General features: G+C 50.8%; 1 non-coding gene across 1 annotated transcript; it reads left to right on the top strand.

Moving 5' to 3' along the window:
- Positions 1-8,348: 8,348 nt before the first annotated feature.
- LOC121879469 lies at positions 8,349-8,515 on the top strand. The gene has a single exon (XR_006091346.1). It is a non-coding gene; the product is annotated as a 5.8S ribosomal RNA (ribosomal RNA).
- The last annotated feature ends 1,485 nt before the right edge of the window (positions 8,516-10,000 follow it).

Genomic DNA, 10,000 nt, shown 5'->3' on the forward strand with positions numbered 1-10,000 from the left:
TGAGGGTCGATTTGATAGCATACTACAGAAACTTGCACACCCGAATGGGAGACAGTCAAAGTCAATCGGGGGTCGATTTAATAGCATACTACAGAAACTTGCACACCCGAATGGGAGACCGTCAAAGTCAATCGGGGGTCGATTTAATAGCATACTACAGAAACTTGCACACCCGAATGGGAGACCGTCAAAGTCAATCGGGGGTCGATTTGATAGCATACTACAGAAACTTACACACGCGAATGGGAGACCGTCAAAAGTCAATCGAAGTCCGATTTAATAGCATACTAAAACTTGAATAGGGAATTACGTCAAAAATCAATCGGGGTCTGATTGATAGCATACTACAGAAACTTACACACGAATGGGGAGACAGTCAAAAGAATCAATCGGGGGTCGATTTAATAGCATACTACAGAAACTTGCACACCCGAATAGGAGACCGTCCAAAGTCAATACGGGGTCGGTTATGTATACTAAAAACTTTTTGAATGGGAGACCGTCAAAAGTCAATCGAGGTCGATTTGATAACATACTACAAGGCTTGCATTTGAATGGAGACAGTCAAGAATCGTCGGGGTCGTTTAATAGCATACTACAGAAGCTTGCACACCCGAATGGGAGACCGTCAAAGTCAATCGGGGGTCGATTTGATAGCATACTACAGAAACTTGCACACCCGAATGGGAGACCGTCAAAGTCAATCGGGGGTCGATTTGATAGCATACTACAGAAACTTGCACACCCGAATGGGAGACCGTCAAAGTAAATCGGGGGTCGATTTGATAGCATACTACAGAAACTTGCACACCCGAATGGGAGCCAGTCAAAGTCAATCGGGGGTCGATTTAATAGCATACTACAGAAACTTGCACACCCGAATGGGAGACCGTCAGAGTCAATCGAGGGTCGATTTAATAGCATACTATACAAAATGATCCGAGAATGTGCACACACCGAATGGGAGACGGTGATGAAAGCGTCCGCCCTTGTACACTGGATGGCACTATTTCACTATAGTAAGGTGTAGGGGCACCTCGGTCATATTATACAACATACCAGAGAAGTTCCACACCCGCATGGGAGACCGTCAAAGTCAATCGGGGGTCGATTTGATAGCATACTACAGAGAACTTGCACACCCGAATGGGAGATATTCAAAGTCAATCGGGGGTCGATTTAATAGCATACTACAGAAACTTGCACACCCGAATGGGAGACCGTCAAAGTCAATCGGGGATCGATTTGTTAGCATACCACAGAAACTTGCACACACGAATGGGAGACCGTCAAAGTCAATCGGGGGTCGATTTAATAGCATACTACAGAAACTTGCACACCCGAATGGGACACCGTCAAAGTCAATCGGGGGTCGATTTGATAGCATACTACAGAAACTTGCACACCCGAATGGGAGACCGTCAAAGTCAATCGGGGATCGATTTGATAGCATACCACAGAAACTTGCACACCCGAATGGGAGACCGTCAAAGTCAATCGGGGGTCGATTTAATAGCATACCACAGAAACTTGCACACCCGAATGGGAGACCGTCAAAGTCAATCGGGGATCGATTTGATAGCATACCACAGAAACTTGCACACCCGAATGGGAGACCGTCAAAGTCAATCGGGGGTCGATTTAATAGCATACTACAGAAACTTGCACACCCGAATGGGAGACCGTCAAAGTCAATCGGGGGTCGATTTGATAGCATACTACAGAAACTTGCACACCCGAATGGGAGACAGTGAAAGTCAATCGGGGGTCGCATTTAATAGCATACTACAGAAACTTCTTGCACACCCGAATGGGAGACCACAAAGTCAATCAAAGGTCAGATTTAATAGCATACTACAGAAACTTGCACACCCGCATGGGAGACCGTCAGAGTCAATCGGGGGTCGATTTAATAGCATACTACAGAAACTTGCACACCCGAATGGGAGACCGTCAACGTCAATCGGGGGTCGATTTAATAGCATATTACAGAAACTTGCACACCCGAATGGGAGACAGTCAAAGTCAATCGGGGGTCGATTTAATAGCATACCACAGAAACTTGCACACCCGAATGGGAGACCGTCAAAGTCAATCGGGGGTCGATTTAAGAGCATACTTTACAAAATGATCCGAGAATCTGCACACACCGAGTGGGAGACGGTGATGAAAACGTCCGCCCTTGTACGCTGGATGGCACTATTTCACTATAGTAAGGGATAGAGGCACCTCTGTCATATTGTACAACATACCAGAGAAGTTCCACACCCGCATGGGAGACCGTCAAAGTCAATCGGGGGTCGATTTAATAGCATACTGCAGAGAACGTACACCCCCGAATGGGAGACCGTCAGAGTCAATCGAGGGTCGATTTAATAGCATACTATACAAAATGATCAGAGAATGTGCACACACCCAGTGGGAGACGGTGATGAAAGCGTCCGCCCTTGTACACTGGATGGCACTATTTCACTGTAGTAAGGGGTAGAGGCACCTCGGTCATATTATACAACATACCAGAGAAGTTCCACACCCGCATGGGAGACCGTCAAAGTGAATCGGGGGGTCGATTTGATAGCATACTGCAGAGAACTTGCACACCCGAATGGGAGACCGTCAAAGTCAATCGGGGGTCGATTTGATAGCATACTACAGAGATGTTGCACACCTGAATGGAAGACCTTCAGAGTCAATCGAGGGTCGATTTAATAGCATACCAAGGAAACTTTCACACCCTAATGGGGAGACCGGCCAAAGCCGGGATCTGGGGCCGATTTGATAGCATACTACAGAAACTTGCACACCCGAATGGGGCACCGTCAAAGTCAATCGGGGGTCGATTTGATAGCATACTACAGAAACTTGAACACCCGAATGGGAGATAGCCAGTCAATCGGGGTCGATTTAATAGCACACACAGAAACTTGCACAATCTCGGTCGGGAGACAGTCAAAGTCAATCGGGGTCGATGAATAGCATACTACAGAAACTTGCACACCCGAATGGGAGACCACAAAGTCAATCGGGGTCATTTTAATAGCATACTACAGAAAACTTGCACAACCGGGTCGGGAGACCGTCAAAGTCAATCGGGGGTCGATTTGATAGCATACTACAGAGAACATGCACACCCGAATGGGAGACCGTCAAAGTCAATCGGGGGTCGATTTGATAGCATACTACAGAGAACTTGCACACCCGAATGGGAGACCGTCAAAGTCAATCGGTGGTCGATTTAAGAGCATACTATACAAAATGATCCGAGAATCAGCACACACCGAGTGGGAGACGGTGATGAAAACGTCCGCCCTTGTATGTTCGATTGCACTATTTCATTATATTAAGGGGAGAGGGTGCCTTCGCACACATATTCGGTGTGAAATATCTTCCGCCCCCTAGCGGAGCGCTTCCGCGCCTCTGCGAAGCAAAGCGCGGCATTAAAAAACAACAACCAAAATTCCCGTCCCTTTCCCTTCCCTGCCCTGCAATGGCTGGAGCAGCAGAAGGAGAGAGAGAGAAAATAGTCTCATGGGGTCAGAGGAATGGCAGTGGAGCGCGATCTATGAATTTCACTAGCCAGGTCTGTCTTCCTATTGAACATTATTACTCTCTCTCGGCGCACACGTCGCCACCACGGTTTCCGTGACAGCAGCAGCATCATGATGTTGCGTCTATTGTAAGTCCGGAACCGGGTTATTCGGCTGTTCGCGAACAGTCAGGTTTTAACCTTGCCTAACAAACGATCAAACAACTTCCACTCTCGAGGTGCGGTACGGTGACTGTCCTATCGTCCGCTCTTGTATGCTGGATTGCACTATTTCACTATATTAAGGGGAGAGGGTGCCTTCACACACCTATTCGGTGTGGAATATCTTCCGCCCCCCAGCGGAGCGCTTCGGCGCCTCTGCGAAGCAAAGCGCAGCATTCAAAAACAACAACCAAAGTTGCCGTCGCTTTCCCTTCCCTGCCCTGCAATGGCTGGAGCAGCAAAAGGAGAGAAAATAGTCTCATGGGGTCAGAGGAATGGCAGTGGAGCGGGTTCTATGAATTTCACTAGCAAGGTCTGTCTCCCAATTGAACATTATTACTCTCTCGGCGCACACGTCGCCACCACGGTTTCCGCGACAGCAGCAGCATCATGATGTTGCGTCTATTGTAAGTCCGGAACCGGGTTATTTGGCTGTTCGCGAACAGTCAGGTTTTAACCTTGCCTAACAAACGATCAAACAACTTCCACTCTCGAGGTGCGGTACGGTGACTGTCCTATCGTCCGCTCTTGTATGCTGGATTGCACTATTTCACTATATTAAGGGGAGAGGGTGCCTTCACACACATATTCGATGTGAAATATCTTCCGCCCCCCAGCGGAGCGCTTCGGCGCCTCTGCGAAGCAAAACGCGGCATTCAAAAACAACAACCAAAATTGCCGTCGATTTCCTCTCCCTGCCCTGCAATGGCTGGAGCAGAAGGAGAGCGAGAGAGAGAATAGTCTCATTGGGTCAGAGGAATGGCAGTGGAGCGGGCTAATGGCGAGTAGGCTCGCGATCTATCAATTACACTAGCCAGGTCGCTCTCCCTATTGAACATTATTACTCTCTCACGTCGCCACTGCGGTTTCCGCGACAGCAGCAGCATCATCATGATGTTGCATCCACCAATTAGTCCGGAACCGGGTTATTCGGCTGTCTGCGAACAGTCCGGTTTTAACCTTACCCAACATCCACTCTCGAGGTGCGGTACGGTGAATGTCCTATCGTCCGACCTTGTATGCTGGATTGCACTATTTCACTATATTAAGGGGAGAGGGTGCCTTCACACACATATTCGGTGTGAAATATCTTCCGCCCCCCAGCGGAGCGCTTCGGCGCCTCTGCGAAGCAAAGCGCGGCATTCAAAAACAACAACCAAAATTGCCGTCGCTTCCCTGCCCTGCAATGGCTGGAGCAGAAGGAGAGAGAGAGAGAGAGATTTTAGTCTCATTGGATCAGAGGAATGGCAGTGGAGCGGGCTTATGGCGAGTAGGCTCGCGCTCTATCAATTACACTTGCCAGGTCTCTCTTCCGTTTGGACATTATTTACTCCGTCTCTCTCTCTCTCGGCGCACACGTCGCCACCCTACTAGTTTCCGTCACAGCATATGCTGCGGCCTTTCAGTCCGGAACGGGGCTCGCCTTGCTGTCTGCCCAACTTAGCGGACTTGCGTTGGCTGATCACCCCGTCTTCGCGTCTGTGCCGGCCTTCAATGCAGCGCCCAACCGTCTCTTGACCGAGATTCATTGCACTATTCCACGCGCAAACGGCTACCCTAAATGTGCATAGACAACGCTCATGGTTCAACACGACCAGGGCGCAGTCTGGGAGCCGAGTATACTAAAAAGAGAGTTTAGCAGCCAAAACTCGTCAAAGCACACGTTGGGTTACCCCATCACCTAACAACGATGATGGCGGTTCCCACCCGTGAAATACACAACCTAACCAATATTGGGCGACGATGGCGCTCATGAGCCCACTTCCCCACAAACAGTAAGAGAGAGTGAGAAAGAAAGAGAGAGAGGAGGAGATTGGCCAACGTGCAGTCCCTCGCCCAATGTCTTATGCCTCGCTGGGGCAAAGAGAAGAGGAGTGGATAAGGGAGGAGATTGGTCAACGTGCGGTCCCTCGCCCAATGTCGGCTGCCTCGCTGGAGCTGGGTAAAGAGGAGAGGAGCGGATAAGGGAGGAGATTGGCACACACGGTGGCGCTGCCGGCACCGAGGATAGCAAGAGAAGGTGCAGTTTGATCTGATCATCTGGTTTGCTATTTCTCTAAGGCCAACGTGCGGTCCCTCGCCCAATGTCGGCTGCCTCGCTGGGGCAAAGAGAAGAGGAGCGGATAAGGGAGGAGATTGGCACACACGGTGGCACTGCCGGCCCCGAGGATAGCGAGAGAAGGTGCAGTTTGATCTGATCATCTGGTTTGCTATTTCTCTAAGGCCAACGTGCGGTCCCTCGCCCAATGTCTTCTGCCTCTCTCTCAATCTCTCTCACTATTTTGGCCGCCGTGATAGGTGCCGCCAACAGCAGCAGCAGCTACCAGGTTGATCCTGCCAGTAGTCATATGCTTGTCTCAAAGATTAAGCCATGCATGTGTAAGTACAAGCCGATTTAAGGCGAAACCGCGAATGGCTCATTAAATCAGCTATGTTTCATTGGATCTGTAAACCCACTTACTTGGATAACTGTGGCAATTCTAGAGCTAATACATGCAATTGGTCTCTGACCGCAAGGGAAGAGCGCTTTTATTAGTTCAAAACTGGTCGGGCCCCGGTCCGTAACCCACCTGTGGTGAATCTGAATAACTTCGGGCTGAGCGCACGGTCTCCGCACCGGCGCCGCTTCTTTCAAGTGTCTGCCTTATCAGCTTTCGATTGTAGGTTATGCGCCTACAATGGCTATAACGGGTAACGGGGAATCAGGGTTCGATTCCGGAGAGGGAGCCTGAGAAACGGCTACCACATCTAAGGAAGGCAGCAGGCACGCAAATTACCCACTCCCGGCACGGGGAGGTAGTGACGAAAAATAACGATGTGAGTCTCATCCGAGGCCTCGCAATCGGAATGAGTACACTTTAAATCCTTCGCGAGTATCCATTGGAGGCAAGTCACCAATTGCCAGCAGCCGCGGTAATTCCAGCTCCAATAGCGTATATTAAAAGTTGTTGCGGTTAAAAAGTAATGGTGGATCTCAGTTCGGATTTGTGATTACTTTTATACGGTGTTTACTGTCACGCTCCGGACGCCGCCCGCCGGCTACGCGCAGGATGCTCTTTGTCGAGTGTCCCCGAGTGGCCAGAGAGTTTACTGAAAAAATTAGAGTGCTCAAGAGCAGGCTATTTGAATGGCCCGAATGGTGATGCATGGAATAATGGAATAGGACCCTCGGTTCTATTTTTGTTGGTTACTGAACCAGAGTAATGACCCATCGGAACAGGCAGGGGGGCATTACGTGTGCGACGCTAGAGGTGAAATTCTTGGACCGTCATAAGACGGAAACTTCTGCAGCATTTGCCAAGAGATGTTTTCATTAATCAAGAACGAAAGTTAAGAGGTTAAGAAGGCGATCCAGATGCACGCCCTAGTTCTAACCATAAACGATGCCAACTAGCGATCCGCCGGCGTTATTCCCATGACCCGGCGGGCAGCTTCCGGGAAACCAAAGTCTTTGGGTTCCGGGGGAAGTATGGTTGCAAAGCTGAAACTTAAAGGAATTGACGGAAGGCACCACCAGGAGTGGAGCCTGCGGCTTAATTTGACTCAACACGGGAAACCTCACCAGGCCCAGACACCGGAAGGATTGACAGATTGAGAGCTCTTTCTCGATTCGGTGGGTGGTGGTGCATGGCCGTTCTTAATTGGTGGAGCGATTTGTCTGGTTAATTCCGATAACGAACGAGACTCTGGCCTACTAAGTAGTCGACGGATCTCCAGAAAATGGTGTCCAGTTCGCAACTTCTTCTTAGAGGGATAAGCGGCAATTCTAGCCGCACGAGATTGAGCAATAACAGGTCTGTGATGCCCTTAGATGTTCTAGACCTTGCTTCCTGAAGGATCAACAGTTTTCCCCCTCCGAGAGGGCAGGTAACCCGTTCAAAAGCCTTTCTTGATAGGGATTGGGGCTTGCAATTGTTTCCCATGAACGAGAATTCCCAGTAAGTGCAAGTCATCAGCTTGCGCTGACTTCGTCCCTGCCCTTTGTACACACCGCCCGTCGCTACTACCGATTGAATGATTTAGTGAGGCCTTCGGACTGGCGCTCTTGGATTGTCGGCCCCGTTGCCCGCGAGGGTTTTCTGGGGTCGTCGCCTCGAGCTGACGGAAAGATGTCCAAACTTGATCATTTAGAGGAAGTAAAAGTCGTAACAAGGTTTCCGTAGGTGAACCTGCGGAAGGATCATTAACAGAGAGAAAGAGAACGGGGCGCTCTTAAAACTACTACTACTACTCTCCTGATTTGGGCGGTCTCAGGCTCTGCTCTGGCAACTCCAGCAGCGAAAGAGGACAATCCCGGCCCCCGCACCAAAAATAGGTACCACCACGCTGTAGGTGGACCACACTCGGGCGAGAGCGCGAAGACCGGAGGAGGAGGAGGAGGAGGACGGACGGGGCTTTGGACGGCTGCCCATCCGTTCCTTACTACCGGCGAATAAGCCTCTTGACCCAAAAAGAGTGAAATTCAAGTGTCAAAAAACAACAACAACAACAAGCCGTCCGGCCAAACCCAAACCACAAACTTGGGCTATGTCTGTCAAACCCTTTCATTGAGACTCGACCTGTGATGGTTAGTCGCAAAAAGACCAAATGGCAAATACACAACTCTTAACGGGGGATCACTCGGCTCGTGGGTCGATGAAGACCGCAGGAAACTGCGTGTCGGTATGTGAATAGCAAGAATACCAGATACATCGACAAGTTGAACGCATATTGCGGCGGCGGCGGCAGCCATATGAGCTTGTCGCCGCCACTCCTCTACGAGGGTCGGAAATATACATCCATCGGTTGCTGCGAGTTCGGTGCCTGCTGACTGTCTCCCCGACACGAGGCTAACCCGAACCGAGATTCCGCCTTGGGGTTTAATCGCCCGCGCCTTGCGCGAGGCGTGCCCTTAAAAACAAGCCTATCACTAGCAAGTCCATGGACTTGGCGCACCCACATTCAACCACAACAAAGCCGGGCACACACACACACATGTGTGTGTGTCCCGTCCCGACGACAGTTGTCGCCCTCGCAAATAACTGGAGGCGCTCTTTTGCCTGCTGTCCACAGAGACACGAATGGCCGTCGGCCGCTCATGGCTGATGCTGCACATGTTCTAAGAGGCACATGTCCTCCTCCTTCTCTCTCGGAGAAGAAGCACTCCATCCCATGAAGAGGAAACGAAACCGGGTCGGATATCTTTTAAGTAAGCCCCGCCGGAATTTCGTCTATCACCTCGAAAAGAGTGCTTGGCATGCATTGCAGTGGAACCTAAATTGATGAGTGCGCCTGGGCCCGCAGTCTACCATGTAGTGGTGCAGGCAGAGAGATGAGAATGCTTGGGTGACGCCGTGCTCTTCCTCACGCGCTCCTCCACCCTCTCCCACGGTCAGACGCGGTGTGGGCGTTCTCTTTGAGAGTTCGCCACGAGTCCACGTCTATCTCATGACTGGGAGGGAGGCAGGGGGAGTTCTCTCTAAACGCGTTAAAGACGGTGTTGCGCCTCATAACGGCGCTCCCCGGGATAGAGCACTAGTTCTGCAGCCGGAAAGGCCGCTCACGCCAATTAATACTGCGACTCTCGCTCTCTTTCTCCGGATAAACAAGTGCCACTGCTGTGGCATGCGGGAACGGGGAAAGAGGTCAAAGTTTAAGCGGCAAAGGTGCGGCGGAGTAAGGGCGGAACACGAGCGTATATGCATTAAAACTGTGTATATGACTCTGCGAGAGATGTTCTGCTGGAACACTTTTCCTATTGGCTATTTACCACTATTGATGTTGCCGAGCACCTAAGCTGCTCGTTGAGAATGAGAAGGAACGGAGTCAGGGGTGGGAGTGCCGGCGCCATGGCCGCTGGTACCCCCGCGACAAGCCCCTCAAACCTTCCTGTGTATGTCTTTTGCAGCAGCACGTGGTAGTAATGTCGGTGGTGAAGAAAGTCGGTGGCAGAGCGTCTTCCGCTTCGTGGTTGGGGAACTTGTTCCCCCTAAGGATGATGAGACCACGATCGACCTCGTAGTAGGAGAGAGCTACCCGCCAAATTTAAGCATATTAATAAGCGGAGGAAAAGAAACCAACAGGGATTCCCTTAGTAAGGGCGACTGAACCAGGAAAAGCCCAGCGCATAACCTCGATGTCTTCGGGCACGAGGGGTGTTGCGTTTCAGAGGGTCCAGCACGCCGTCCCATACCGTCTAAGTCAAGCTTGAAAGCGGCCACTGCCCATGGAGGGTGACAGGCCCGTATGGCGGCGCCCGTGAGGGTACAGATG

The sequence above is a fragment of the Homarus americanus genome, unplaced genomic scaffold (genome assembly GCF_018991925.1).
Source record: "Homarus americanus isolate GMGI-L3 unplaced genomic scaffold, GMGI_Hamer_2.0 scaffold55649, whole genome shotgun sequence".
NCBI lineage: Eukaryota > Metazoa > Arthropoda > Malacostraca > Decapoda > Nephropidae > Homarus > Homarus americanus.